We start from the raw sequence: 6514 nt of genomic DNA, 5'->3' as shown, positions 1-6514 counted from the left end.
GCTCTGAGCTCTGTAGTGATGAGTCAGCCAGCTGGGCCTCCCACAGGCGAGGCTGGCCAGTGAGAGTACACATGCCACGTCCTCATCTCCAGCCTGAGGCTGCCTGAGGACCACCCCATCATTCAAAGATGGCCTCCACAATGGGGCCCAGGACCCAGCCACAGCAAGGGGCAAATAAGCTCCTGAGAGGCCAAGTCAGGGCCTGAGAGGCAAGAAAGAGGCAGACTGGGTCCCAGAGCACTTAGTCCACCCTCGCTAGGGGCTCGCCACAGACAAGCCCCCATGGAAGAGCTGACCGTTGGCTATATGGGTGAGCCAGCCTTACTCCGAGGCAGCCCGTGAATAACCCCTGGCTGCAGCTGACCTACTCAAAGCCGCTCAGAGCAGCCTACTCACCACATGTTCATGGTGGGACACACAGCTTGCCCAGAGGGACGGCATTCACCAGACCCTTTGTCTGCCCCGACCCAAGGCTCAGCCCTCCACCGTCCCTGTGGATTCTGGCTACAGAGGACCATGGCTTCTCCTACTGAGCATGTCATACCAGAAGGAAGAAGAGGCCCAGCTGGTGTCCTGTGTAAGGAGGATGAAGGTCTACCCTGTGCTAAGGGCCATTGGTGTGTGCTAGCTCCGTGGTGGCTTTTACGTGTCCATTTTTAAATAAACAAATTCAACCCTTTTGCCCTGCCCTCTCCTTTCTTCCTCTCTTGTCCCTCCACCCACCACGGCCAGGTCTATTCTGCTGGCTGTGTTCCGTGTGGACTCTTCCAGAAGCCTCTGGCTGTGCTCTCCCTCACAGCCACAATAAAAACCAATAAAGAAAAAGGGATTGAATTTTTTACATTTTTTGTTTACTTTATTTAGTTGGAGGAAAAGGGCGTGTGTCACAGCACACATGTGGAAACCAGATAGCAACTAGCTGTAATCTGTTCTCCTTCCATCATGTGGGTCCTGGGTATTGAACTCACGTTGTCAGGCTTGCCAGTGAGAGCCTTTATGTACTAAATCACCTCTCCAGCACCTATAGCAACTTAAAAACCTTGCTCAGCCTGAGGCCTTGGCAGAAGCTTGAGTTCCCAAAGTCTTCCTGGGTAGTGCCTACAGGACCCTCTGGGGGGGGGGGGAGACACTGGATAAGACTATTAGAACTCGGGGTGTGGGACAGCCTTAACCTCAATACTGCCCCAGCTCAGTGAGATGAGAAGCAGGCATGCCTCCCTTCCAAGGAGCCCTGGGGTTCTCTCTCTAGATTCTTTCCTGCACACTTGGGAAAAGCAGAGGCAGGAGGGTTCAGGTACGAGACAACCTTCCTTCATCCGACTCTGGAATCTCTGGCACCAAATTCTCACCCTGCCCTGTCAGCCCTTGGTAGGGGAATGATTGCTCCAACGTATGGCTGAGGAGAAGGCTTATTGTGGCTGTGAGGGAGAGCACAGCCAGAGGCATCTGGAAGAGTCCATATGGAACACGGCCAGCAGAAGAATAGACCTGGCCATGGGGGATGGAGGGACAAGAGAGGAAGAAAGGAGAGCGTGGGACAAAATGATTGAATTATAGAGGAAAGAAAAGTTCGGGGGAAGGAAAGGAAGCTCAGGGGCTGGAGAGGTTTAGGGGTGGGAATGAGAAGTGCAGAGAGGAGCTAGAGCTGCTTTGATATGTGAATAGCTGCTCAGTTAGCCCTTTGTCCCATGTTTCTTTGAGACCTAACAGTAGGGAAAGTGGAGAGACAGGATGTTTAATTTCTATTAGATAAAACTCTTAAATGGCTTTTAGCAAGCCTTGTCTAATGCCCCCGAAGAATTCCCAGAATTCACAAGCCAAGTTGTCCCTCAGGACCCGGGGGCAGGATAAGCAGAGTGACGGAGGAAAGTGGGGGTCATGGGCTGTCTCTATATATCTGATTTGAATAGCTGTCTCCATTCTATTCTATTCAGTTTCTGACTGTAAGTGTACCTACATCACATACAATATCAAAGGAGGAGCTAGAGAGACTGCTCAGACATTGAAGTGCTTGCCACACAAGAATCAGGAACTGAGGCCAGGTCTCCACCACCCACACCGAGGGAAAGGCACAGTCACCTGGGCGCTGGGGAGGCAGAAATAGGCGGATCCCTGGATTTGATGGCCAGCCAGCCCAGCCAGAACAGCAAACCTCACATCCATTGAGAGAGAGCCTGTCTCAAAAAAAAAAATAATAATAATAAGGTGGTAGGCTGGAGAGATGCGCCAGCAGTTAAGGGCACATGCTTTCTTTGAAGAGGCCCAGAGTTCAGTTCCCGGAAGTCACATCAGGTAGCTCAGAACTGCTGCAACTCCAGATCTGGGACTCTGGTGCCCTCTTCTGGCGTCTACAGGCATCAGCATGCGTGTGCACACATACCCACGCAAATATACACATAAATAAAAATAAAATAAAATTTGACAGATAAGGTGGAGAGTGATAAAGATTGACTGATGACCTACACATGCATGCACACACACACACACACACACACACACACACACCATGCACATATAAGCGCATCTGTACACACATAGTGTGCACATATACATAGAACACATACAAAGAGAGTAAAAATTCCCCACTGCTATTAAGCATGAGATTTTCTGCTGCTTGCTACTTCCTTGGGCCCTCTGGGTTTGGTCAGTTCTCCAGGTCTGTTGTTTGTCATTACTGTCACACACCTGTTCCCTTTGATTCATGAGGTCTCACAGAGTTCCACGTTGACAACGGAAGTGCCCTGCACGATGCTGCCATGACCTAGGGGCCTGCATGACCCCGCTCTTCATCACCCAGAGCCTGCAGGCCAGGGGGATGATTTAAAGGCTCCTTAAGACTTTGGCCAAATTGTCAGGAATGGTGGCATACACCTGTGATCCCAGCACTCAGGGAGGCAGAGGCGGGCAGATTGTCATGAGTCTGATGCCAGCCTGGTCTACAAAGCCAGTCCATGACAGCCAAGGCTACACAGAGAAAACCCTGTCTCGAAAAGCAAAAAAAAAAGACTTTAGCCAAAACCTCAAAACGAGATCAAATATCCAGCATTTGAAACTGATTATACAAGCTAGGGTTCATGTAAACAATGGCATATTGCTAAACCAGGGTGAGAGTTCAGTTCTAACACCCACTCCTGTAGGGACATGCAAGCATGTGTGCGTGCGTGCCTGCATCTCTTCCTCCAGAAAGGCCTTCTTGATCCTAGGTATGGTCTGCTCTGTGACCTGGCCATACGGCCCAGAACCCCATGGTGAACATTCTTTACAATGGGCATGTGTGTGCTGAGTTCTGGGTCCCTGGGCATTGCACAACTCTCCCCTTTCTCTTGGGTTTTGCTTGCTTTTTTCTTTCCCTCACCCCTTGTGCTTGTAGCGCACATTTGCCCAGGAGGGAGTGAGAGTGGATCCCCGAAGGCCTGGGCCACAAATAAAGAGGCAGGAATAGAATCCAGCCTTTGCTGATCTGGTCCCTCTGATGACTTCCTTCCCAAGTATGGTGAGCAGCAACGCGGCTCTGCTGTGCGTGTGCCTCTGGAACACCACGTCAACACAGGAATTCTGCTCCGGATCCCAGGTGCCCTGCTTATCAGAAGAGACTGTACAGACCCCTGGAAAGTGCCTTTATCCTGACTCAGAGCCCATGCACCCTGGGGGTGCTGGGCGGCTGTGGTTGACTCTGCTCCAATAGCAAATGCCTGGCAGGGTGTCAGCCAACTTCAAGTTAAAGCAAAGGAAATTCTCCAGAAGAAGCTAGCTCACTGGCTGCTCGGGCTTCAGCGGGGGGCCTGCTCTCACTGAGCCGGGGTTCCCCCTTATCAACCAGCCCTCACAGGAAGGACAGCAGGAAGTGGTTCGGATTAGAGCCAGACCTTCTGTGACACCCATAGCCTTGGCCCTTTCTCACAACTCAGAACTCACAGAAGTTTATACAAGTTGACTCTCAACTGGAACCTTCCACAGGCTTTCTGTGCTCATTTTACCCAAGTGGGAGAGCCCAGAGGGCCAAGTTAGTGGAGGAATTGACTTTATTGTCACAGAGGAGGTGTTCCGGAGTGTCTGTGTGTCACTGTGACCAAAATACATAACAAAAAAAAAATTAAGGGAGGAAATATTTATTTTGGCTCCTTTTTTCAAAGAGTTTGGTTCCTGCTTGCTTGGCTCCACAGACTTGGGCAGAGAATCGTGGTGGTGGGATTGTGGGAAGACTGCACTTCTTGGCAGGAAACAAAAGGCAGCCAAAGAGGAAGAGAAAGTGGTAAGACAAAGCCAGGATGGGCAAAGCACTTTCTGCGCAAACTTAAGGACCTGGATTCAGAGTCTCAGAAACATACCACCCTGCACGTGCCCGATCACGTCAGAGCCCCAGAACCTCTGAAAAACCATCAGGCTTGGCAGCCCACCTGTCCTCTCAGGCTCAGGGAGCAGAGACAAGGAGAGTGGGCTAGCCAGGAGCTGAATGGATGAACGCCAATTTCACTGAGAAAGTCTGCCTACATAAACAAACTAAAGAGCAATCAAGGGAGATACCTGATATCAAACTATAGCCCCAAGGCACACCCTGCAGGCACCTACTGTTGGCTGTAATTCCTTCCTGAAGAGATGTAAGTAACATCTATCCAACTACTTAAGGTTGCAACAACCAACTGAGATAGAGCCCACCAAAGTTTACTCTGATAAACGAGTGAGTTTATTGAGCTGAGTCCCATAACATAGGTGAAGGGTTACTTACTGAATATGGGCGCTCTTCTCACAGAAAGCTGTATTGAAAAGCCTTTACTCAGAAGGGATGAGGGCTTTCCCACAGCCACAGAGATGGAGACTCCTTCTTCTACCCTCTCCAGCTTATATGCTCTAGCCCCTCCCAAAGACCATGCACAATTAGGGCAGGATTGCATACAACGGATGGTGTGGAGTGGCTGGCTGCTCAGGTGAGGATCCTGCGACCCTCTGGACCCTCTGAGGGGGGAGTATAAAGAAAGCCAACAAGCCCAGTCGGGATGATCTCTTTCAAGAGGGCACAGCTAAACACTCAAAGATGGCGGTTGCTTGGCTTGGTCCTCCAACACCTGTACAATACCTAAAGAGGGGGGTGGAACAGACACTCATATCATCAAGGGAAGAAGACGGGTCAATCTCCAAAGTTTCCCACACCCTCTCATCCTGCACTGGGATGAGAGAAAAGACGTGGGAGTCTCAGAATACAGATCACCTGACCATGAGGACAGCACGCGGCAAACGAGACAAGCAGCTCACATCTCCTGGAGAAGTGATGCCAGCCTGAGGTTCCAGGAGCCAAGCTTGTGGTGGTGGTAGTCAGTCTGTGCTGTGGCCACTGGAGGACATAGCTGACTGACAGGGAGAATTTTCAGACCCTGGGTCTGACCAAAGGACAGGAGACAGAAATGTGGATCATTTCCAGATCAAAGTATTTCTGTGAGGCATTAGTGCCTTGTATATTCTCTTCAGAAAGGACTTGGGGAAGCCCTGTGGGTGGAGTCTGAAGACAGAGAGAGCCAGGTTCAAAGCAATAGGTGGAAGGAAAAGGACCTATGAAGGGTCTCTTCCTGGGCGCTGTGTGAGGCTAGGGTCATAGAGAAGAGGGAACCGCAACTGAGAGAATGTCTCCACTAGGTTGTCCTAAAGGCAAGTCTGGAGGCATTTTCTTGATTAATGATTGATTTGGGAGGGCCCAGCCCACTGTGGGTGGTCCTATTCCTGGGCAAATAATCTTGGCTATATAAAAAACAAACTGAGCAAGCATCTCAGAGCAAGCAAACTGAGCAGCATCCTCCATAGCCTCTGCTTCATTCCTACCTCAATGGGCACCTGTGATGATGTGAAAGTGTAAGGCAAACAAACCCTTTCCTTGCTAAGTTGTTTGTGGTATTTATTACAACAACAGAGAGAAAACTAGTGGAAAAATAGCTACATCTAAGACTACTCCTGCTTCCCACCCCACTCACAAAGGGGAGGTCCCCAAGGGGGAAAAGAGCCTGTGAGGACCCGCGTGCCTGTTTCCGATCTGGCTTTGATTCTGCGTCAGATGAGACAGACCCACATCTCCCTGGAACACTGGGAGGATGGTAAACACTATTTAATAACACTACTCGAATCACTGCTCTTTTTAGTGTTGTGTTCTTTATATTCCTGTGAGCACTCTCTTCTCCTGAAATAAACAGCAGCGTTGGGGATATGGCCACTGGACTCCACAGTTGGCAACTCTTTGACACCTGTGCTTCCCTGGCTGACTGAACAAAAATTACCAGGTATCATGAGAAAATTCACAGCTTCAGCCCCTGTTCCTGGAGGGGAAACCTCAGCCAAGATAGATTACTCTCCCTTTGTGTGTATTTCTTTGTAGGACACTAAGATTATTCTTTTCCAACAGGTGGAAGACACTCTAATGTTAGCGCTCCATGTGTTGTAGCAATAGGTGCTATAAAAGGCTTCCCTCCAGTGCTCTTTTCCTGACCACCTGCAGTAGTTTGGGCTGAGCTGCTAACATGAAGAAAGCAGC

This window comes from Meriones unguiculatus, chromosome 8, assembly GCF_030254825.1.
Source record: "Meriones unguiculatus strain TT.TT164.6M chromosome 8, Bangor_MerUng_6.1, whole genome shotgun sequence".
Taxonomy (NCBI): Eukaryota; Metazoa; Chordata; class Mammalia; order Rodentia; family Muridae; genus Meriones; species Meriones unguiculatus.
The sequence above is the reverse complement of the archived record's forward strand: the minus strand, read 5'-3'. Positions refer to the sequence as shown.